This window comes from Phyllobates terribilis, unplaced genomic scaffold, assembly GCF_046119375.1.
Source record: "Phyllobates terribilis strain yellow unplaced genomic scaffold, ASM4611937v1 Scaffold_3__8_contigs__length_932513732, whole genome shotgun sequence".
NCBI lineage: Eukaryota > Metazoa > Chordata > Amphibia > Anura > Dendrobatidae > Phyllobates > Phyllobates terribilis.
Genome location: NW_027362763.1, coordinates 139190123 through 139216399, shown reverse-complemented (window position 1 = coordinate 139216399; position 26277 = coordinate 139190123). Strand labels below are relative to the sequence as shown.

General features: G+C 43.6%; 1 long non-coding RNA gene across 1 annotated transcript in view; it reads left to right on the top strand.

Annotated features, from left to right (window-relative positions):
- LOC141257982 (uncharacterized) overlaps positions 1–18205 on the top strand; it is an 82126-nt gene extending 63921 nt beyond the window's left edge. Inside the window, exons 2-3 of the long non-coding RNA XR_012318157.1 lie at positions 12156–12233; positions 17443–18205. This is a non-coding gene — a long non-coding RNA (uncharacterized lncRNA). The remainder of the gene's footprint in view (positions 1–12155; positions 12234–17442) is intronic.
- Positions 18206–26277: the final 8072 nt, after the last annotated feature.

Genomic DNA, 26277 nt, shown 5'->3' with positions numbered 1-26277 from the left:
TACCATCTCATGGGTTTTTGGATTGACGTACCTCCAGCACAGCTTCTCACGGTAGATAAACAGCCGGCTTCTCTCGTTCCACAGCTGCTTTGCTTGCAGAGACGCTTCCTTCTCCAGGGAGGAACCTTCTTGGGTTATCAGCTCCTTGATACGGCTGACAACCGGGTCACTGTCCTGTCCAGCTGTGGTGAGGCAGGGGGTTCAACGTCTTTCCACGCTGCCTCCTGGAGGCTCGTTGCTCGTGGATCATCCCATTCCGGTGAAAGGCAGGTAGCTCAATCTCTTACAGGTCATCCACTTCTTCTTCTGTGTCTGACTGGTGAGGCATCCTGGACAAGGCATCGGCGTTAGCGTTCTTGCGGCCCGCCCGGTATTTAATTGTGAATTGATAATTTGACAGCCGAGCCATCCATCGTTGTTCCAGTGCCCCTAGCTTAGCTGTTTCAAGATGGGTCAAGAGGTTGTTATCAGTGAAGGCAGTGAACTTACTAGAGGCTAGATAGTGCTTGAACCTTTCAGTGATGGCCCAAACCAAGGCCAGGAACTCCAACTTAAAGCTGCTATAGTTCTCTGGGTTCCTCACGGTCGGGCGGAGCTTCCTGCTTGCGTATGCGATCACTTTCTCTTGGCCATTCTGCTTCTGACTTAAGACAGCTCCCAGTCCTTCGTTACTGGCATCAGTATACAGCAGGAACGGTTGGCTGTAGTCAGGGTAGGCTAGGATCTCATCGCCTGTCAGGATCTCCTTCATCTCCTGAAACGACTCGGCTTGCTCCTTACCCCAGTGGAATGGGGGATTTCTACCTTTGGGGGACTGCCCTACCAGGAGGTCTTGCAGAGGAGCTGCTTTCTTGGTGTAGTCTTTTACAAACCTCCGGTAGTATCCTACTAGTCCCAAGAACTGACGCACCTCTTTGAGGTTCTTCGGCTCCGGCCACTTCTGGATGGCAGTGACCTTCTCCGGGTCTGGTGCTACCCCTTCCGGACTGACAATGTGCCCCAGGTACTGTACCTTTCTCTTGAGCAGGTGGCACTTTGAGGGCTTAAACTTCATCCCGTACCGGGACAGTGACTCAAATACCTCTGCTAGGTGCTTCAAGTGGTCCTCATACGTTTTGGAGTACACTATCACGTCATCCAGGTATAGTAACACAGTCTCGAAGTTGCGGTGTCCCAGGCAGCACTCCATCAATCTCTGGAACGTTCCAGGGGCATTGCCGAGTCCAAACGGCATACTGTTGAACTCGCAGAGTCCCATCGGGGTAGTGAAGGCCGTCTTCTCCCGATCCTCCTCAGCCACAGCTTCTTGCCAGTACCCACTAGTGAGGTCAAGGGTGGAAAAGTAATTTGCAGACTTTAAGGCAGCTAGGGACTCCTCTACGCGTGGTAAAGGGTATGCATCTTTATGTGTAATGCGATTTACTTGTCGGTAATCTACACACATTCTCATGCTCCCGTCCTTTTTCCTAACTAGCACTAGGGGAGCTGCCCAGGGACTACAACTATCCCTTACTACCCCCGCCTTTCTCATGTCGTGCAACATTTCCTTAGCCTTCTGGTAGTGTGCTAGTGGTATAGGCCTGTAACGTTCTTTGATGGGTGGATGGTCACCTGTGGGGATATGGTGTTGAACCCCCTTAATCCTCCCGAAGTCAAGTGGATGAACACCTGCGCGTATTCTTGAACCTCTCGGTGTACACCCTGTTTCTGATGGGTAGGAGTGGTGTCTGTCCCAACATGGAGCTGTTGACACCAATCCTCCACCTGGGTTGCAGGGTCATCATCCTCCATTTCGTCTAGTGAGGTTAATGACTCCGCCTTGTGAATGCAATTGTTATTTACAGCATGTAATTTGGCAACACTGGCATAACGTGGCAATCTGACCTCATCTTCCTCACAGTTGAGAAGACGGACGGGCACCCTCCCATTGCGTACATCTACCACTCCCCTGGCGGTTAAGAGCGTGGGTCTGTGCTCGGAGCAAAGGGGTTCTACTACCGCCTGGTAGCTCTGTCCTCTAAGACCTATGGCGGCTCTACACCAGATAAGCATTTCACTCATTGGGGGGATCACAATGGGTATGGGGTCCGTCACCCGCACATTACGGATTTCACCATCTGTTAACCTTACTTGCTGTTGGTACACCAGGACTCGGATCTCCTTCTGCAGCGCCCTCCTCTGTCCTGGTCTGGCAGTGTCAGCTGTCTGTTGGAGCAAGAACACAATTTCTCCCAAACAGTTACCAACAATGTTAGTGCCTAGTACCATATACGGTTTGGTATCATCAGGATTAGTCTCTACTACAATTAGTCCCTGGTCCTTCAGCTCCACTCTCCCCACCTTTACTGTCACATTCTTAACCCCAATTAGGTTAAGGGGGAGTCCATTTGAGGCTTAAACAGAAAGATTTGGAGCTGGCGGACGTAGGTCGTCCATGGACCAGAACCTCTTGTAGAGGACGTCAGGCATTATGGTTACCTGAGATCCTGTGTCCAGCAGAGCGTGCGTCAGGATGCCGTCCAGCGCGATGGACAGGAAAGGTCTTCCTCCGACGAACCTGTTGTACCAGTCTGAGGGGCCTGGCTGAGTTACTCCTGGGTGTCGGCCCTCGGACCCAGGGTTTTCTCGTTTAAAGGACAATTCTGGGCGGTGTGTTCGGTCTTGCGGCAGTGGTAGCAGGCAGGGTCCTTCTGTGGACGGCGCTGGTCACTGATCCTCGTAGAGGGTGGTGTTGTCCTCCTCCTCCTTTGCATCCAGGGGACATCCTCAGGGCTATCGGCTAACAGGATTTTCCCTCCTTCCTCGGGCTCCGTCCGCAGCTGCAGAGCACTCAGCACAGTGGTCTGGGTTTTGCTCAACTGGCGAACTTCAGAGAGCAGACTGTCCAGCTCTCTAGGGGACGTTGCTGGAACCTTGGCTTCAGCAGCCACTGGGGAAAAGATGGGTGTAGCAGGCACTGGGGTAGCCCCACCCTGGTAACATTGGATGGCATTTGTTTCCAGGGGCTGCAGTCCTTTTATAGCCATGTCCTTAAGATTGTCAAAGGTAGCATCTGAATGATCTAAGGACCACCAACGCACAGTCCTGCTCTCCTCTGGAGACCTCAGTCCCCGGACAAACTGTTCCTTCAGAATTTTGTTTTCATTTTCGATGCTGGTCGGACTAACCTGTTTCAGAGCCCGCAGGGCCCCTTGTAGACGTCAGGCATAGTCCCGAACATTGTCCCCCAGCTGTTGGGAACAGTTGTAGAACCTCATCCGGAGGTCCGCCTCAGTATGATCCTCAAAAATAGTCTCTAGCTTTTTAAAGATTGCGGACACTGACTCCTGGTCTGCGGCTGACCATGTTTCCACTTCCCGTTCCGCAGCACCAGTCAGTTGTCCTAATACAACAGCAGCCCTCTGCTTGCCTGTCATAGAGTACATGTCCAAGATACCGCATATCTTCTGTTTGAATCCAGACAGGGTATCTGGTTTGCCGTTGTACTTGGGGAGCCACTTTGCTCCATGAATGTATGGTAGAGTTATGGGGATGACAGGAGTTACAGGCGCTGCTGGTGGAGCAGCCGCTTCGGCCTGCCCGGCGTCGGGGGCGGGTTGAACACCAGGGCGGTTAACCGGTATTCCGGCGTCGTGCTGTTCCTCTGACATTCTGACGCCCCCCTAGCCTACCTTCTTTTCTTCCGGTAGGCCGCAGCTCCGCAGGTGTCGGTCGTCTTCAGGACCTTGCGTCGCTTGCATCCTACGTCAGAGCGTTCAGCGACGCTCCTTCCAGGACCTGGCGCTTCCTGGTTTGACGTCGAAGTGTGGGGCGTGTCCGGGGCTTCACACACTTTTGCAGGTACGCTCCTCAGTTTCCCGCGTTTACGCCCTTCTTCTCGCTCGGCGGCCCAACAATGGCGGCAATCTTCACCACAGTTTAACATACACAGTTTTTAATTAAAGGCGCACAGTACCCGGTGGCAACGGGCATAACACTCCGTCGTTGCAGCGTGCATGCGATCCTGTTCGTGACGCCAGGAAAGAGATGTTTAGCCCAGGGAATGGGGAGGACTCGGCGCCCGGGCCTTGTTGTGGCCTGACCTTGGGGGATGTCGCGGTGGTCGGCTCCCGGGCCCGTACCCTGGGCCTCTCTTTAAAAGGGGGTTGATGGATAATTATATGAAAGTTTGTGACGTCACCTGTGGTGTCTGGTGAGGATCACCAGCGCTGCAGCAGTCCACTGAGGCCGGTGTTGTGGCAGCTTAGATGGTATAGCTCCCCACAGGTGGAGCTAGGCCTCAGGGCAGCGGGGATGTAAGGATGCAGGACAGATATCACCCAGCCGGGTCGGAGCAAGAACAGGGACAGACACGATAGTCACTTCAGTACCTTTTACTGATGGAATTTCAGGCACATCCCGGAGCACTGTAGGGTGAAGGGTGCATATCAGGATCCTCCCCAGTGAGCGGGTGTAGGGCCTCCTGTTTCTTGCCTTTGTGTAGTAAGTTTCTGACCTGCCTGGAGCTAGGCCTAACTTGGTTTCTGTACTGCACCGGCTGACTTTGTGGTAGGGCCTTCTCTTGGAGTACGCGCTCCCTGCTTGCGGGGCCTCCGTGACTCCTGGCTCTGTTACGTATCAGCTTTTAGGTGATCCTGGGACTTGAAGTCTTCCAGGGGTCTCCGGTTATGTCCTACTGGGTCATAGAGATCCCGGTAAGCTCGGACCCGGTGTCCGGTATATACTTCAGGGTGAGCTGGTTATGCTCCTCTGCCCCCACTGCTACTCACTTTCCACTCGCCTTCCGCCACGCTCGGGCCCTCACTAGGCTCTACACACTGGCAGCTAGCTGGCTGCTTCTTGCCGCTCTCTGAGCGTCGGCAACGCTCCTGGCTCACTAACCTGAGCTGCTTGAGTCTAGACTAGCAAACTGAAACTAGACTGAGCTCCACAGCAGACTGACCTGTTTCTGTGTCTCACTCTGCAGGAACTCTTCAGAGGAACTCCTCTGCCTAGCTCCACCTTCCCTATTTATATCCCTATCGGGCTCCCTCTGGTGGTCTGAGGTGGAAGGTGGAGGTGTGTGTGTGCTGTGGGGGCCTCTTGTGGAGGAATCCATTAATGCACCCCTCTAGGATCTGTGGCTCCAAGCGCAGCTGGGCGCCACAAAACCAAAACTAAAATATGGAATAACGAGTACATCGACATTTGGTCACTCGTAGCCGCTGACCAGCATACTATAGACAAATAGAGAAGGATAGCCGACAGACCGTTCGACAAACACAGACAAAAAGTTGCAAAGACAATGAGTAACTGGTTACAGGCATTTTCTTGGCTGCGTTATGGGCCAAAAGCATCTAGAACGCTGCTCGGAACTGTTCATATACGGTGTATAACTCGTACAAAGCCCACGGCAGTTCAGCACGGTGGCGCTATGATGAAGAGTTCCGGAGGCGGTTGGCCCTGCAACCACATCTAGGCTGGGGGGTAAAAGCTACAGACGTCTGGTTAGAACTAATGCTGTCACAGAAACAACATCCCTTTCCCACAATGTCTACTGGACAACCGGCAACAGCAGGCCAAAATGCAGTGGTCGTATGTAGACCAGGGGCCTGCTGGCAGTACAACGAGGGACATTGTCGTTTATACACCTTATGCAGATTCAAACACAAATGCTCAGCCTGCGGGGGAGCCCACCCAGCAGCAAAATGTTCTCGTCCCACAAGCAAATTAGCAATTAAACTCCGATAGGCAGAATCCAAGGACCCCGGTAAGCATAACCACAATGGGCCCCTGGCTAGACCAATATCCTAAGAAAGATGCAGCGGGGCAGTTAAGTTTCGGTTTCACATACTTTTTTTTCATCCCATTCAAGCTCAATAAATCGCCTACCTTTGCAAATAACCTTAAATCAGCAAGAGAACACCCCGAAATACTTAGGCAAAAAATACAAAAAGAAGAAGCCCTAGGCAAAATAGCGGGCCCCTTCCCAAAAACACTATTCAGTAACCTAAGAGTTTCCCCATTGGGAATAATCACCCCCCCTCACCCCTAAAAAAAAAAAAAAAAAAAAAAAAAAATGCCAGGCTCATTCCGCCTCATCCACCATCTGTAAATGATTTTGTAAATGATGGTGTTTCGTCAGAAGACTCCTCAGTCTCTGACGCGTCCTTCGACAGAGCAGTAATGTTAGTACGCGATGCAGGGCCCCGAGTGCTGCTCGCTAAATCCGACATAGAATCTGCCTCTCGCCTACTACCGGTGCACCCAGATTGCTACCACCTGCTATGATGCCAAGTGGGCAACGACTACTTCTACGACACTTGCTTCCCAATGGGTTGATCAATATCTTGTTATTACGTTGAGCTATTTAGTTCCTTCATGGAAAGGGTGCTGAGGTACGAAACCGGCAATAGGTCCGTAACACATTACCTAGATGACTTCCTATTCGTCGGACCCCCCAAAAAAAGAAAAAATTTCAAACCAATGCCAATCATTACTTAACGAATTCACAAACATCTCCCGTCGGTTTTGAGTCCCATTATGCCCAACAAAAACCATAGGCCCCACAACAAAGCTGTTGTTCTTAGGCATCGAAATCGACACCACAGCAAGGTTGTTCTGCCTCCCAACGGAAAAAATACAAAAAACATTACACCTGATCAAGGGATTTTGTGCAGCACGGAAACTAACACTACAGCAGATGCAAGTGTTACTAGGTCTCCTCCTGTTTGCGAGCCGGGTGATGTCAGTCGAAGGGTTTTTTCTCGTCGTTTATCGCTTGATACAAAAGGGATATCAAAGCCGAATCATAGAATCAGAATCACAAGGCAGCCTCGGTCACACAATATTTATGTCATAAGAAACATCCAACATTTAATTAAAATTATTTACCGGGGCGGCAGAATTCGGTGGTTATGCAGCTATACTAAATAACCAATGGTGCACGGGCTTATGACCTCCCTATTGGTCGAAAAAAGTACTAACAAAAATCCACTCCTGGAACTCTTCCCGATAGTGGTAGCAATAGAATTAGGGCAAACAAAAATATACACTTCATAACAAAAAACACCAGCCTAGCGCACTGCATTAACAAAATGGCATCATCGTCTCTCCTGGTGCTAGGCCTCCTAGGTAGACTAGCACTTCTGTGCCTAAAACACAATATATGGGTCCGCGCTAGCCACGATGCTGAGGGATCAAACGCTGCTGTTAACGCTTTATCACAATTTAATTGGCTGGTTTTCAGAGAGCTCCTCCCCAACTTCCACCCGTCGGGCACCAGTTTCCCCCCCTCCCTATGGGATCTAATGGTGAACAGCTGATGCCATTAATCAGAGCGTCAGTCGCCCTGTCGACGTGGCAAGCATACGGTAAGGCATGGGAAGAGTGAACACGACTAGTGGCAGGCAGACGGGTTGACCAATGTGAACAAGCCAGATTACAAGTCACCATAGAATTTCTCCACCAGCTAATGATGAGGGGCATATCAGGGGCATCGGCGCAACGGTGGCTGACCGGAGTGGCATGTTATTTCCAACTACTGAATTGGGGAGACGTGACAAAAAAAAAATAAAAATCAGGCAATCCTTGGAAAAGGGCTCAGCCAAGGAAGGAGTGCAGACGTCCCGTGTCATTAAAATTGTTACTTATAATTCAAAGCGACACTACTGTCTACCGCATTTGCGATCGCCTTCTTCGGGGCAATGTGTATAGGCGAATTAGTCCCTAGATCAAAAATAGCGCCAGCGAAAGCTTATTACACCAGGACGTAGTCATAGCCAATAATGCAATACGCTTACGCATACGCAAATTCAAAACGGACCCAGCGGGCAGGGGCACTGGGGTGTTTTTACATCCCACAAACGGGACACTTTGTCCGGTTAAAATACTTAAAACATATACAGCCTTCAGGCCACAAAATAATTTCTTCCTATCACACATTGACGGATCCCCATTAACGAGATACCAGTTCCAATCAATGTTTAATAAATGCCTAACATCAGCAGGAAACCACCCTAAGGAGTACGGGACACGATCATTCCGCATAGGCGCAGCCACGGAAGCAGCTAGAGCAGGACTGTCAGAGACGGAAGTACAGAGGATAGGGAGATGGCGATCCGCGTGTTTCGTAAGACCGGACTTGTTATCCTGGTTTGTTTTCTTACAGGTGACATAAAGCCAACAGTGTGGGTGATAGGCCACTCGTACATATAATGGGCAGAAAAAAGGGCAAAAGTCCGCCCAGGCGGGAGGATTTTGGGGTTTCAGAATACACATCTCAACTGGAGAGGTATTAGAGGCCTGCGATGGCCACAGGTACTAATGGAGGTAATCGAAATAGGGAGAGAGGCAAGAGGTCCGGTCATATTAGTTATACAGGCCGGGGGAAACGACCTAGGTCATCACAAGAGCGCATAACTAATGGCAATAATGAAACTAGACACTGAGCGCTTCAGAGTATTTTTCCCAAAACTCATTTTAGTGTGGTCAGAGATTGTGCCGAGAGCGGTAAATCTAGGTGCACGAGACATCATGGCCATCGAACAAACAAGGCGGATAATAAACTCACGGATGGCAAAATTTATAAGAGACAGAGGCGGAGTAGTGATACGACACTGACAACGGGAAGGAGATAAAGCAGGCCTTATACGGCCCGATGGAGTTCACTTAACTGATATTAGTCTGGATATATTCTTGTCAGGACTCCAGGACGGAGTCGAGTAAGTTTTAAAAGTGATGGGTGGGGGTCGGAGTCCTGCATACAGGTACGCAGGATCCTCCGTGGCCGAAAAATAAAGAAAGGACACGTTGGAGACTTCTGCTTGTTGGCAAACTTGCCGGTGTGGAGACACAGGGCATGCTGCAACGAGCTGATTTTTGGAAAAATGAAATAAAATGCCTTTCTAATGAAATGAATATGAAGAGTTAATAAAGCTGTGACCGATCCTCACACATCCAGTTGTACGAGTTACATTATTGTATTGGCAAGGAAAGGGGGCGGTATGGGGGCTGAGCGTCAGGGTTTGGTTGGGGGTCCCCACAGTCATTCTTTTCAGTCATTCCACATTATGTACTTAAACTTCATGGGTGCCAATAATGATGAGCAGGACCGTATTGTGCAATTTGTCATATTGTTCTTGAGTACTGCATTTGGATGTTATATGTTCAGTTACATTATCTATCTGTGTGCTTTTAGTGAATTTGTAGGTATAAGTTTTTTTGGTTTATTCTTAATTATTTATTGCAATATTCGATGAGTATATCTCTATATTGCTTTGCATAAATCTGTGATTGCTTTGATTTTTCACTTCTTTTCCATGTTTTTTTTTAGAAACTCCTAATAACATTTATATGTTAACCTATTAAAGTGTTATACATTCTTTGGGGGACTCACATTTTATTTGTACACGCTAAGATACTCTAATCGTAAGTTGGTTTGAATTAGAAGAAAAAAAATAAAAATAATTAGGAAAACAAAAGAATATTTGTTACTCTGTAGTTTTAGCTATTAAAAAAACAACAACTGGAAATAGAAATTATAATATAATTTTTAATCTGTTGATCAAGTGAAACAAAATTGTTGTCAGTCTCTGAAGCTCATGTGGATTTCACATGGCCGCTTTGATGCATTTAGAACAACTTTGCCGATTTCAAGGAATATATTTTTCCAGGCCCAAGATCAAAGCCCTATTAACAAGTATGGTAGGTTACAGTGTAAGGAATTTTTCAAAGAAGCGGTCTTGATTGTTTTTGTATCTAGAACTTGTTATCACAGGGAAGCCCCTTTTCTGAGGTGCTACAACAACAGCGTTACCCAAGCATTAACCAAAAGTAGACAGCAAATTATCGTTTTAATTTAAATCATCCGATGCCCAGGCAGATTCTTGAGATAAGAAGAAAAAAACTGCCTGTTTTCAGTAGAATGGAAGTAGCCAGACGAGAGGCGCCAGCGTATCTTTGTGCCAAAGCAAAACAATGTGGAATATAAAACAACAACTTTGAAAAGACCCGATTAAACTCCTTACAGACCCATCCTGAGACAGCAGCCTGCGAGCAGACCTCCAGGATTTCGCTGTAAAATGGGATGGGATCTTTGCTTTTTCTATTTTTTTTGCTTGTTGGAGTAATTTTCTTCAAAATGACAGTAGCCTGTCTGAGAAATGTCAAAACACAGACATATTTTCTCAGGCCGGATAAAGCAAATCTGCTAACTCGAAAAACAGACGTCTAACACTATAGCCTCGAGACGTAGAGGATGAAGAACCCCAAATCCAATATTATTAGCAACGAAGGGGTCATTGTGCCTGATGAGACATAAGGAGATGAAGGAACCTCTAGTATAGTGGTATCAGAGTATTTAATGGTAGGGACTAGGCAAAAATTGTGCTAGATGGGTTTAAACAGGGGAAAGTAGTGCATAGCCATGAGCTCCAGTATGTCTTTTTTTCTTTTAGTATTTTTTATGTTATTTGTAAAGCCGGATTGCATTACTGCGCTTTTACTAAAAGCTTTTCGCTGGTGGATAATAGCGGGGAACGATGTTTCATCTCGGGCAGCAAGGTTGCTCAGTGGTTAGCACTGCAGCGCTGGGGTCCTGAGTTTAAATCCCACCAAGGACAACATCTGCAAGGAGTTTGTATGTTCTCCCCGTGTTTCCTCCCACACACCAAAGACATACTTATAGGGAATTTAGATTGTGAGTCCTAATAGGGACAGTGATCATGATCAAAACATCATCTAGATTTCGGTGCTAGAATGCAGTGGAATATGATTGTACTATATAAGCAAAATGTAACACTAATCCTAATCCCGGTGCTCCTGCATGAGTCCCCTTCCCCTACCATGCAGGGACACCGACATACTCACCTCCCGAGCCGCGCTGTGAGCGTCCTGTGTCCTGCCTGTCTGTGCACACCGCACTGACACCCCAGTGGCGTGCCTAGTGCACGTGCTCCCCTGCTCTTAAAGGGGCAGTGCATGCACATTGTAAATGCCCCCGGATAATAGCTGGGAGGCATCTCAGTATAAAAGGCACCCTCCACATTAAGGAGGTGCATGAGCAACCCCTATAGTTCCCTGAGTAGTGTGTGTGCAGCTGTATGTTGCCAGATCCCTGTCTTAGTATCTAGTGAAGTTAGTTCCTGAACCCTGAGAAACCGCACCTGTGGTATCCGAACCTCAAACCATTCTGTCAGCACTAGAACCTGCACCTGTCCATCCTGTTTAGAGTTCCAGAGTCCGAACTGTCCAAGCCTGTGTTGTGGGTGGATAATTGTGGCAGGCAGATGGGCACTGCTGGCCTCGTTTGAAGAGGTCTTGTCAAAAAGTGGACAGCTTTTATTCTTATTTTATTTAAGCTGTTACCCTGAATATTCCAATTTTTGTTTGTTTTTAGTTTTTTGTTTTTTATTCAATCCAATATACAGATCTGGAGATATGGACCTTTTTATTTAGTGCTAATTTTTATGCTCTTTACCAAAGGCTCACAGGATTCTCTGGAGGCATGACTTTAGGCTACGTTCACACATTCAGCACAAAATGACTAAACCAAGTAAAGGAGCTTGATGCACCCTTAGTGTGGCCAAAAAGTTCAGATCACCTTCCCACCTGCTTGTTTTCCATGTATCTCATCCCTTCCCTGGCTCTATAAAGCCAGAGCTGTCAATTAAAGAAGGGGGGGTGGAGATAGAGGGAAAACAAGTAGGTGGGAGGGTGCACTTAAATGTTTGGCCACACCAAAGGTGCCCCGAGTGCCTGTACTTGGTTTGAGCAGTCATTTTGTGCTGTCAGAGTCCCTTTGACTTCCGAATAAACACTGAACAAGCAGGGAGGACTGTAGTGTTTGAGCTCAGAATTGTGAATGTAGTTCTGGAATAACATAGGCTATAAAACTGCTATAACTTGGAACAGTACAAGATTAATGAAACCAATCATATACAAAGTTACTTTTTAAGTAGATTCCCTCCAAATGCGAAGTATAAAATGACTCTTGAAGGTGAATTACACCATAAAATCTCTCGTTCTACCATGGAAATCCCCGAGGAACATTTCATTACAACTATTCTAAGATTTCTCTTTCCCTCTTTTCGCACCAAATGTGTAAATAGGAAACATTTTTCCAAACAGCTGCGGCGGACGCGTGTCTGGAATTTTAATTTCCATTTTGTTTCCAGGGAATGAACGTACATCACAGAAGGAAACCAGAAGATTCAGGAAGCAATTTTACTTTACTGGCTCTGTGATGCGATAAGGTAAAATTAGAAAGATAAAAAATAACACATGGCACGCATTAACGAGGCGGGGTCTTGTAAATAGTGCAACCTTTCATGAAATAAATAATTTTTCACAAATATTCACTGTACATCAGACATGATTCTGAAAAATGTCATATAAAGCAGCATTCTGTGCTGACCTCTAAATGTTTAGCGTTATACCCCGCCCACTTGTACAAAACCTCCCCCAAACTGACATGTATTGAATCATGAAATGCATATGACCTCCTCTATTACACTTCAAATACTGTCGCCAGATCAGACCCCTATACTAATACAGACCAAAGAAAGGACTCCTTAATAAATACAGACCTAAATAAAGTAAAATATAATCCAGAAACCCTAAAATAAATATAGATCCCCTAAACTAAAATACAGGTGCATCTCACTAAATTAGAATATCATCAAAAAGTTAATTTATTTCAGTTCTTCTATACAAAAAGTGAAACTCATATATTATATAGTCATTACAAACAGAGTGATCTATTTCAAGTGTTTATTTCTGTTAATGTTGATGATTATGGCTTACAGCCAATGAAAACACAAAAGTCATTATCTCAGTAAATTAGAATAATTAACAAAAAACACCTGCAAAGGCTTCCTAAGCATTTAAAAAGGTCCCTTAGTCTGTTTCAGTAGGCTCCACAATCATGGGGAAGACTGCTGACTTGACAGATGTCCAGAAGGCAGTCATTGACACACTCCACAAGGTCCCAGAGTTCCAATTTTCATTTGGAAATCAAGGTCCCAGAGTCTGGAGGAAGAGAGGAGAGGACGCAATCCAAGCTGCTTGAGGTCTAGTGTGAAGTTTCCACAATCGGTGATGGTTTGGGGAGCCATGTCATCTGCTGGTGTAGGTCCACTGTGTTTTATCAAGACCAAAGTCCGCGCAGCCATCTACCAGGAAATTTTAGAGCACTTCATGCTTCCCTCTGCCGACAAGCTTTTTGGAGATGGAAATGTCATTCTCCAGCAGGACTTGGCCCCTGTCCACACTGCCAGAAGTATCAATACCTGGTTTACACACCACAGTATCACTGTGCTTGATTGGCCGGCAAACTCGCCTGACCTTAACCCCATAGAGAATCTATTATAGAGAATCTATGGGGTATTGTCAAGAGGAAGATGAGACACCAGACCCAACAATGCAGACGAGCTGAAGGCTGCTATCAAAGCAACCTGGGCTTCCATAACACCTCAGCAGAGCCACAGGCTGATCGCCTCCATGCCACATTGCCGCATTGATGCAGTAATTGATGCAAAAGGAGCCCCGACCAAGTACTGAGGGCATTTACTGAACATACATTTCAGTAGGATAACATTTCGGATTTTAAAAACATTTTTCAAGCTGTTGTTATAAAGTATTCTAATTTACTGAGATAATGACTTTTGTGTTCTCATTGGCTGTAAGCCATAATCATCAACATTAACAGAAATAAACACTTGAAATAGATCCCTCTGTGTGTAATGACTTTATATAATATATGAGCTTCACTTTAGGATCCCTCCTAAATGAATGCAGATACCAAACACACACAAATCCAGACTTTAAGTCCCCTTAAAGGGAATATGTCCTAACCTATTGTAAAAGTCAGGTTTTGATGTTAGATGTAGTTTTTTTAAACACATTTGGCAATTTTTTTCTCCAGATCACAATCTTATTTCTTAAATCAATAGTACACATGAAAAGAAACCTAATTCTAATCTATCTTTTCAGAGAAATCTGCTTTTTTCGCCTCCAAATTTATGGGTAAAATTTGTACTCAGTGAAGACAGATTCTCCTATTACTGAGATAGGAACTGAGATTCCTGCTCTAAAATGTAACAAAAAAAAGTTAAATAAAAAGCATTTTTTATTTTGTGCCGCGCCATAATAGAATATGGCGCTAATAACGTCAGCAAATGCCAATAGACAAAAAAAATATTTCAATAAATTGCAAATGATGAATCAGGACCACATAATGACGTAATTCCACCATGCTGATCATTACCAAACACAACTGCACCAAGACCAATATTACTATCAATACTGCAATATAAAAGACAAATATTACCCCCAGACCATAACCACATTACTAGCATATATGGTGATAATACCACCATACTGATCATTAACAAAAACTACATTACTACGCCTGATATTACCACCAGTGAACATATAATGGTAGATATCAGTGGCTCACTGTTGACTTTCTCACAGATCATAGTCAGTTTCCCTTTTCTTTTCCATTTGGCCCAGACCGCCATGACTTCTTCTATCCATGACTCGTCTCTGCATGTAACACGCAAACACTTTGGCTAATTGCTTTTCTAGTCCCCTCCTCACATTTCCCCACCTCTACTCATCATATAGTGCTATAACCAGTGCCCTAGACAGAAATAAGGTTCCCTCTGTGCCCCACACAATAATAGTACCCTCCCGTCAGTGGAGAGTCCCAGGCCGGAGGTGCACAAGTAAAGTGTTTTTAGTCATGGAGATAATTACATAGCTCTACGTGTGATCGCTTGTAGGATTGTTATACAGTTATATGAAAAAGTTTGGGCACCCCTATTAATCTTAAGCTTATTGTTTTATAAAAATTGGTGTCTTTGCAACAGCTATTTCAGTTTGATATATGTAATAACTGTTGGACACAGTAATGTTTCTGCCTTGAAATGAGGTTTATTGTGCTAACAGAAAATGTGCAATCTGCTTTCAAACAAAATTTGACAGGTGCATAAGTATGGGCACCCTTATCATTTTCTTGTTTTAAATAGTCCTACCTACTTTTTACTGACTTACTAAAGCACTTTTTTTGGTTTTGTAACCTCATTGAGCTTTGAACTTCATAGCAAGGTGTATGCAATCATGAGAAAAGCTACTTAAAGTGGCCACTTGCAAGTTGTTCTCCTGTTTGAATCTCCTCTGAAGAGTGGCATCATTGGCTCCTCAAAACAACTGTCAAATGATCTGAAAACAAAGATTATTCAACATAGTTGTTCAGGGGAAGGATACAAAAAGCTGTCTCAGAGTTTTAACCTGTCAGTTTCCACTGTGAGGAACATAATAAGGAAATGGAAGAACACAGGGACAGTTCTTGTTAAGGCCAGAAGTGGCAGGCCAATAAAAACATCAGAAAGGCAGAGAAGAAGAATGGTGAGATCAGTCAAGGACAATCCTCAGACCACCTCCAGAGAGCTGTGGCATCAACTTGCTGCAGATGGTGTCACTGTGCATCGGTCAACTATACAACGCACTGTGCACAAGGAGAAGCTGTATGGGAGAGTGATGCGAAAGAAACCGTTTCTGCAAGCACGCCACAAACAGAGTCGGCTGAGGTATGCAAAAGCACATTTGGAGAAGCCAATTTCTTTTTGGAAGAAGGTCCTGTGGACTGATGAAACCAAGATTGAGTTGTTTGGTCATACAAAAAGGTGTTATGCATGGCGGCAAAAAAAACACAGCATTCCAAGAAAAACACTTGCTACCCACAGTAAAATTTGCTGGAGGTTCCATCATGCTTTGGGGCTGTGTGGCCAATGCCGGCACCTTGAATCTTGTTAAAGTTGAGGGACGCATGGATTCCACTCAGTATCAGCAGATTCTTGACAATAATGTTCAAGAATCAGTGACAAAGTTGAAGTTATGCAGGGGATGGATCTTTCAGCAAGACAATGATCCAAAACACCGCTCCTAATCTACTCAGGCATTCTTGCAGAGGAACAATTACAATGTTCTGGAATGGCCATCCCAGTCCCCAGACCTGAATATCATTGAACATCTGTGGGATCATTTGAAGAGGGCTGTCCATGCTCGGCGTCCATCAAACTTAACTGAACTGGAATTGTTTTGTAAAGAGGAATGGTCAAAAATACCTTTATCCAGGATCCCAGGAACTCATTAAAAGCTACAGGAAGCGACTAGAGGCTGTTATTTTTGCAAAAGGAGGATCTACTAAATATTAATGTCACTTTTCTGGTGAGGTGCCCATACTTATGCACCTGTCAAATTTAGTTTGAATGCAGATTGCACATTTTCTGTTAGTACAATAAACCTCATTTCAAGGCAGAAACATTACTGTGTCCAACAGTTATTACATATATCAAACTGAAATAGCTGTTGCAAAAACACCAATTTTAAGAAAACATTAAGCTTAAGATTAATAGGGGTGCCCAAACTTTTTCATATAACTGTATACAACCAACCAACATCTTAGAATATTATATATGCATCAAAAATTACAAGTATGCATCCAGTGTGTGTGTTTATACTGTTTTATTGTAATGTACTCTTCAGTCAAGAGTTCAATAAAACAAGCTAAAAAATAATTATAAGAATTCCCCAGGCCTCCTATTAATAATAATGTCCCCCTATACATTCTGATGATAATAATAAAATAATTATTATAATAATACCTTTGTGCCACCTTAGAATAATAATGACCCCATTGGGCATCCTTTTAATAATGACCCCCCCTTTGTTCCCTCTCTTAATAATGGCCCCCATTGTGCCCCTTTCTAATAATAATAGAAAAGTTCTCCTGTGAATGTGTCAAGGAATGAAAATAATCTAGTACTCACCTCACCCCGCTCCCCGCGGTGATGCGCTGCTCTCTTTCAGGACAGTAGTTGCTTGTTGCCTGCCTGAGTAAGTGGCAGAGCAGGGAGCCAATGGCTCCCCGTTGCGATACTGTGTTTAATAACATCAGCAAACTGGGAACTCCGATACTGTTGAAGGTGTTGCAGGCCGATGCGGTCAATTGCCAGACCGGCTCATCTGCCATTTGTCAAGCCTAGTGCTCACATTATAGGCGCATTCAGACATCCGTACAAATCGGTCCGACATTGGACTGCAAAGCACAGACTGGCTGCTGGTCTCCCGACCCGAGTGTTACCGCTTCATATATTTATATGAAGATGTCACGCTTGGGTCAGGAGAGCCGCGGCCAGTCCGTGCATTGCACTCCAATCTCGGACCAATTTGTACAGACGTATGAGCGTGCCCTAATGTTCCCCCTACTAGTCACATCAAGCTACCTCCATTCCCCTAGTAGTCATAGCATTGCATCCATTTCTCCCACAAGTCACAACAAGGTTAGGGTCTTACTTTTCCTGTATTATTGAGTGATGTATTAATCACTGCTTAGTTCAGCACTGTACAATGTGTTTATTATGAGTTACTCAGAGACTTTATTATCAATTATTTTAGAGACGGAGGACGCACACCCAGAGCAGTACAAGCAGAACCAGATAACTGCAGATTGCTAAGATGTTCTGACTTTACATGGAAACAATTAAATGAATAATTTAAAGCACATCTCAGATGGTTCAGGAAATGACATGAGGCCGGGCATCGGAACCAGAGAAGAGAATATAATATCTGATCACAGGGCTCAACCTTCAAAACCTTCATTATTCCAAGATATAAGGGCTGGCGTCAAAAGTCTCCATGGTACATAAATTATATAATTACAATTTATCATTTATTTCTAGATAGATCGCTTTCACTTGAGAGCGGTGGTGTGAGATCAATGGAGAACTTTAGCTGGAAGTCTGGCGTGAAGCCTGATTTGTTCAAATTCCTTCTGATGGTTTGCGCAGAGAATGCGTGACGTCTTAGGTTTGGTATGTGACCTCCAGTTTCACTTCCAGTACAGAATGGATCAGTCGTGGTACCAGTGGTACAGCCATTTGTCCAAAGTGTCCCAGGAGGCGTTCTTCTTCACAACACCACCAGGCCACATGTTGCTTGTGCTACTTTAAGCAGCCTGCATGGCCCAAGCATACAACCTTGGCCTGCAGCATCTCCAGACTTGTCTACTATCAATCAAATCGGAGACGTCATTGGTCGGCAATTACAAAGGAGCTGCCAGCAGCAGATCTTGATGATTTTCCCAAGTGCACTCAGTGCAGCAGAACAGTCTTCAGACAACCATTAATAACCTCAGTGATAGCAGCCAAGGTGTGTAAGTGTCGGGATTTGGAGCTCAAACACGATATGGAATAAATCGAGATGTTTTGAAAATATTGTTTCTATTTTTTCATGATTTGCATATTATTAATATATCTATACATCCTATGATTTCTATAATTCCACAACTTTTCTTTCTTTGTGTTGCAATGTGCAATAAATATCTGCTCCCAGCTTAGAAGTGTAGCTTTAGGTGACGCAGAGGTAGCAGTTGTTACCATGCTCTAGTCTCTCTGACACATTAGAGGGAGCTAGTTTTATAAATGACATTTGATTGGTGCCCTGTTATAGCTTTTGCATTGGGACCCAGCAGTTTTAACTTACACATCTGTATGTTAAACTGATGACGTAGCATACTAACTAGAGCTATATCCACACCAGGTCATAAAATTCAATCGATTTGCTTCTTCATACAAAACAGTAGTGTTCAAAATAATAGCAGTCCAATATGACTAACCAGATTAATCACTGTGTTTGGTTTAAATTCTATTACCACATGTCAAACAATTTACCAGTTGGTGCAGTAGATTCTAAGAAAACCAATAGGCTCAGCATTCATGATCTGCATGTTTTTGAGTCTGTGTATTTGAATAATTGTTCAAAATAATAGCAGTGTGGAGTTCAATTAGTGAGGTCAATCATTGTGTGCAGAAACAGGTGTGAATCAGGTGGCTCTTATTTAAGGGTGAAGCCAGCACATGTTGTACATACATTTCTCCTTGAAACCCTAAGAAATATGGGGCGTTCTAGACATTGTTCACAAGAACAGCGTACTTTGAAAAGGTTGATTGGAGAGGGTAAAACTTAGAAAGAAGTGCAGACAATGATAGGTTGTTCAGCTAAAATGATCTCCTATGCTTTAAAATGGAAAGCAAAACCAGAGAGATGTGGAAGAAAATGGAAGACTACCATACGAATGGATGGAAGAATAGCCAGAATTGCAAAGGCTCAGCCAATGATCAGTTCCAGGATGATCAAAGACAGTCTCAAGTTACCTGTGAGTACTGTGACAGTTAGGAGACACCTGTGTGACGCTAATCTCTTAGCAAGAAGTCCCCGTAAAGTCCAACTGTTAAAAAAAGAAGCGGATTTGCCAAAGAACACATCAACTGGCCTAAAGAGAAATGGAGAAACATTTTGTGGACTGATGAAAGTAAAATTGTTCTTTTTGGATCCAAGGGCTGCACAGTTTGTCAGACGACCCCCAAACTCTGCATTCAAGCCACAGTACACTCTGAAGACAGTGAAGCATGGTGGTGCAAGCATCATGATGTGGGCATGTTTCTCTTACTATGGTGCCGGACCTATTTACCACATACCAGGGATCATGGACCAGTTTGCATATATTAAATTACATGAAGAGGTCATGTTGCCTTATGCTGAAGAGGATCTGCCCTTGAAATAGGTAATTCAACAAGACAACGACCCTAAACACACTAGTAAATAAGAAAAATCTTGGTTCCAGTCCAACAAAATTGAGGTTATGGAGTGGACAGCCCAATCCCCGGACCTTAATCCGATAGAACACTTGTGGGGTGACATCAAAAATGCCGTTTCTGAGGCAAAGCCAACAAATGCCAAAAAGTTGTGGGATGTAGTCAAAGCATCCTGGGCTGGAATAACAGTTGACAGGTGTCAGACATTGGTTGACTCTGTGCAACATAGATGTGAAGCAGTTCTAAAAAACTGTGGATCTACAACTAAATATTAGGTTAGTGATTCACAGGAATGCTAAATCCTCAAAAAAAAAGAGTACATATTGTAAGTTTGTAAAGACAAATGCAGACACTGCTATTTTTTTTAAAGAGCCCAATCTTCATATTTTGTTATTTTCTGTAAAGTAGCTAAAATTTCTATATATTTCTCTTCATGTTTTGAATTAGAAAACAGTGTGCAATGTTCCCAATGCATGGAAATAAAAAACTAGTATAAAGATTTTGTGCTTAACACATTTTTGAACACACTGCTATTATTTTGAACTTTACTGTATAAGTTTACAAGATACAAAAAGCAAAGCCACAATAAGAAGAATAAAAATTCCCCCAAAATTCAAGAAAAAAAAACACAGCAAAAAAAAGCAGCATTTACCTGCTCAGATCTTCAGACCTAATGCACTACCAGGGTGCAGCAAACCCATATAACAAAGATGGCGGCTACACCGGTGCAAAATACTAATGGGACAATCACAATTGCTTAGTATTAAGATTGCACACAAAGAGGCTTGTATAGGGTGCTGTTCACACCTGGGTAGTGCAAAGTATCGGGCTTACAGCCTATTAGTTACGCACATACTATTAGATTAGGCAGGCTGTCCAGTGCTATCGAAGTGCACTCCATGAGAACAGACACCCTAGTTTACAATGCCCGCACTGATGGGCCTGGCTGCACCCTGGAATAAAAAAGTGCAAAAATGCATATTATTATATATATGATACTAATATATGAGGTATTAATTGATATTTTGGCCAAAATGCGCATGCTCGTAACCTGCGTCGAGGTTCCTCATGCTTACGAGTCCCTACACTAAATACTAAAAGCAAAACCACAATAAGAAGAATTACTGCTGCTTTTTTTTTTTGCTGTGTTTTTTCTTGAATTTTGGGGGAATTTTAATTCTTCTTATTGTGCCTTTGCTTTTTGTATTTAGTGTAGGGACTCGTAAGCATGAGGACCCTTGACGCGGGTTACGAGCTTACGTATTTTGGCCAAAATACCGACTAATACCTCATGTATATATATATATATATATATATATATATATATATATATATATATATATATATATATATAAAAATTATATAAAATTATAGACTGTTCATGTCTATTCCTGGGTGCAGCCAGGCTCCTCAGTGCGGGCATTGTAAACTAGGGTGTCTGTCCTCATGGGGTGCACTTGGATAGTACAGGACAGCCCGCCTATTCTAATAGTATGGGCGTAACTAATAGGCTATAAGCCAGATGCTGTGCACTACCCAGGTGTGAACAGCGCCCTATAAAAGCCTCTTTGTGTGCAATCATAATACTAATTAATCACCCCCTCCATGAAATGGTAGGTTGTGAGTGATTGTCTCATCTGTATTTTGCACCGGTGTAGCCGCCATCTTTGTTATATGGGTCTGCTGTATCCTGGTAGTGCATTGGGTCTGAAGATCTGAGCAGGTAAATGGAGAACACAATATGTGGTGTGGGATGATGAATGGTGTGCAGGATATATGATCAGTGGCACTTGTGTTTACATTTTTTGTGGGTCTTTAATTGCATAGCCCACATTCGTGCCTGCACTCTATTCATCTGTACTCTATGCCTGATTCCCTCTTTTTATCATCTGTTATACACATGTATGTGGGATACATTGTAATTTGTAATGCTTAATATCTGATGTTAACAGGTTAATTAATACCTGTGTGCTTATGATGGGTCCGTTCAGGGATCTTTTTGAATGTTGCCGGATGTGCGTGTGCGCTCTAGCTCATATGTGCTGCCGCTCGGTCTCCGGCGTTCACGCGATGCGCGCACACAAGGGTCGGAGGGAGTGCACCCTCTGACCTGTGCGCGTCGTTGCGATGCCCCGGATGCCATGCTTCTGTACTGGAGCGCATGCGCCGCTATGTCCGGATCCTCAATTAGTGGTACAGCTGCGGACTGAAGTTAAAAAGAAGCGTGTAACACCAGTTCCATTAGGTTACTCCCCTTGAAGAAGGTGCTGTGAGCACCGAAACGTGCGTAGGGGCACAGAACCAAGCGGTGAAACACACGGGGAAGGTAATTATTATGCTGATATGCTGATACTAGGATTATCCATTGTGATTATGTGACTTTATGCATGTTCACTAAGGTGGGACTTGTGACTTGGGCACATGCTCCCCGGATCGTGGGTGGAGTTTTTGTACTGTGACACCTTTCTTTATAGATTCAGGTTAACATCCAACCCTATATGTGAATATCCTAAATCCTATGCATGTCTCCACCCGTGACTCTGGAAAGTAGTCACGTACATACAGATCTGTGACCTGTGTTCCCTCTCCCATGTGGTTTGCATCGCACTGATTGTGAGCCTATATCTGGGCCAATGTTCTATTACTGATGAGGAACTTTTCACCTGTACTGTTGCTAATGAGCACAGTTCTCTTACTGTCATGTATGTCTAGTGTTTAATAAAATTATGCTTATTTCTATCGTGATTAATGGTTTAGATCTTTTTATGACTCCATATTAGTGCTTTGTAGGGAATAAAATGGAGAACACAGGAGCATTCGGCTGAACAAGCGCTCCTGTGTTCGGGGAAATTGGCTGAGATGGCTGTCGGCTGAACGATCTTTCGGGTGACAGCATATAATGTGTATGGCTGACTTTACTATAGTGACCTAGAAGTAAGTCACTATAGTTAGGATCCAACCAATGAGGTCACCTTGTTGTTGGTGAAGAGCTTATTTTTTTCTTTGGTACAATAAATGTTAGCGAGGTAGTTCACATGTTCAGAAGAGAAAAGTAATAGAACACATCTGTTGTGTAAGGGTAGCCGAGTAAAACGGATAAGTGAATAGGGGGAGAGATGGCATATTAGGAGACTTGTAACATTGGTGAGGACTTTGACAAGATTGGTAATACAAGTGGGAGGATTATCAAGCATCTGCCAAGTTGAGATCAATGTGCTTGAACTGAAAGAGCCGAAAGTGTAGAGGGATAAGGTATGGATTGTTTGCTGTATTTCTTCCATGTCCATGTATAACATCCTGTATTTCTGGCATACTTGGGTCATATTTTCCTTACTGACTTTGATGTATTTTTTTCATCATGTATTTTCTACAACAAAGAGAAATCCACATTTGATGTAGGGCTGTGCACATATGGTCTTAATACAGATGATTATATGAGAAAAAAAAAATGGATGCCACTTTTTATCAATGTTGAATTTCAGAGGTTTTCCTTCATTGAAGGGGAGAATATGGCAGTTTATGAAGACACTACCGCCCTGATTCGCCAGCTCGAAGATGAGCAAAACTTTTGACATTTTTATGCCAGATCTTGCCAGCTCGGCAAACTTTCTGAAAAGTGGGAAAAGCTCAGGAAGGACGGACATGGTGAAGTTTGGTCGGCAAATTCATCAAAATTTACCCCACAAAAGTTTGCCACAGGTGATCCTATTGTTTTTTTGGTATGAAACACTGAAACAAAAATCCACTGGCCCTGCCACAACTACTGCTGTCTCATTATTGCAAAAAGCAGGCGTTAAAATAATTTTATGCAAGTAGGCAAACTTGCAGTTAACACGTAGAGAAAAGGTAGAGGACTCGTTTGGGGCAAGTGGCCAGGCCCACCTGGTCACACCCATAACTATTGGATATTTTCACAATGCCATCAATCTGTTAAAGAGCTATTATTGTTCTACATTTATATATAAATATAAGTTCAGAGCAAAGTGTCAGCACGAGAGAAATTGATATGTTAGATGAAGTGGTGAGCAGTTACAAGTATTAAATCCTTTCCAGTCATGCCGCGCTTCCCCAACAATCAATCCCGCATTTTTATATACAGGTGCATCTCACTAAATTAGAATATCATCAAAAAGTTAATTTATTTCAGTTCTTCAATACAAAAAGTGAAACTCATAAGTTATATAGAGTCATTACAAACAGAGTGATCTATTTCAAGTGTTTATTTCTGTTAATGTTGATGATTATGGCTTACAGCCAATGAAAACACTAAAGTCATTATCTCAGTAAATTAAAAGAATTAACAAAACACATCTGCAAAGGCTTCCTACGCGTTTAGTCTGTTTCAGTAGGCTCCACAATCATGGGGAAGACTGCTGACTTGAGAGATGTCCAGAAGGCAGTCATTGACACACCCAACAAGGTCCCAGAGTCTGGAGGAAGAGTGGAGAGGCCACAATCCAAGCTGCTTGAGGTCTAGTGTGAAGTTTCCACAATCAGTGATGGTTTGGGGAGCCATGTCATCTGCTGGTGTAGGTCCACTGTGTTTTATCAAGACCAAAGTCAGCGCAGCCGTCTACCAGGAAATTTTAGAGCACTTCATGCTTCCTTCTGCCGACAAGCTTTCTGGAGATGGAAATGTCATTCTCCAGCAGGACTTGGCCCCTGTCCACACTGCCAAAAGTACCAATACCTGGTTTACACACAACAGTATCACTGTGCTTGATTGTCCAGCAAACTCGCCTGACCTTAACCCCATAGAGAATCTATTATAGAGAATCTATGGGGTATTGTCAAGAGGAAGATGAGAGACACGAGACCCAACAATGCAGACGAGCTGAAGGCTGCTATCAAAGCAACCTGGGCTTCCATAACACCTCAGCAGTGCCACAGGCTGATCGCCTCCATGCCACACCACATTGATGCACTAATTGATGCAAAAGGAGCCCCGACCAAGTACTGAGTGCATTTACTGAACATACATTTCAGTAGGACAACATTTCAGATTTTAAAATCATTTTTCAAGCTGTTGTTATAAAGTATTCTAATTTACTGAGATAATGACTTTTGTGCTTTCATTGGCTGTAAGCCATAATCATCAACATTAACAGAAATAAACACGTGAAATAGATCACTCTGTTTGTAATGACTCTATATAATATATGAATTTAACTGTTTGTATTGAAGAACTGAAATAAATTAACTTTTTGGTGATATTCTAATTTAGTGAGATGCACCTGTACATATCCTATTCTTATCAGGACTGGTGCACACAACCATGCTGATACTTTACAAGTGGCTGTTGCCAATACATTACGAGCTCTTCTTGCATCTCTGCAAAAAAGAGGGGCACTGTAAAACGCCTTCAAGGGGACCAAGAACTTCAAGTTCCTTCCCTGACAATAGATGCACAGAAAACCGTAAGGTATATTATGTCTACGTTCCCACAATCAACTTTTGGAGAGTTTTTGATGCTGAAGATTTTCTGCACCCATTAAGTAAAATAGGTTACTTTCATTTTTTTCGGAAATACGCAACATAAAAAAAAAAAACCTCACCAAAAATCATTGTGGGAACATAGCCTATAATAGGGTGAGATTGTGCATCTGACGGGCGCAAAATATGGGTCTAACAAATTCTATTATGAACTGGTCCCAGTGCACATTAGTGACAGTTTAGTGTAACTTTATGAAAAAAACTTAAATCAGCTGTGTACCTTCATACTGTCAGTCTGACATTACAGTGTGAACATGCATGTCACTATCCCAGCAACTGAAATCATATGCTTTGCAGGCATCCTGGGAAAAAAAAAGAAAAAAAGTCCTGTTTGGGTGTACGTCAAAGGACGCACAAGATAGGAGACATCTGCAGGATATGGTCATTGAGGACACCTACAATTTGGCAGAGGCCTTGAAAAGGATGTTTTGTGACATCTACGAGGCAGGTTTTTTTTTTCCTATCGCTATACGTATATCACAGTGGGAGTCGAATAAGCTGTTGTGTGACTTGTTGCAGGTATTTGGGGAGGACAGATGTTCCGGGAGGCAGTGACTCTTCCTTTGTTAGTTAGAGTTGTTTCCTTGAAGAAACAGATGAAAATCCACTGACCCCACCCCAACTACTGGCACAGAGGGAGTTGTAGGTTTAGAACTACTGGACAGGCACAGATAAGTACCCGGGTGTTGGACATTTTCACATTAGGTCAGATCAAATCATATTGCCAGCCAGAAGATGACCCTATGCCCAAAATCTGCACCCGAACAGTCAGTCACTCACCTAGGAAAAATTACAATGGAAAACTCTAGAAAAGTGGAGTGAAAGCCAACATTGCTACCATCACAGCTCCCACAAAAGCGGTCACCTTGTTACATCCCTTCCCCTACATTACGGTATGACGCGTTAAGGAAAAAGCAATTTTTTGAGGAGTCTTTTGGAGCTTAAAAAACATTTGTATTTTTATTGTAAAACTATTTTGCTTTTTACAGTAGTGTTCAAAATAATAGCAGTGTGTTCAAAAACACGAGTTAAGCAGAAAAGCACAAAATCTTTATACTAGTTTTTATTTCTATGCACTGGGAACATTGCAGACTGTTTTCTAATTCAAAAGATGAAGAGGAATGTATATAATTTTTAACCACTT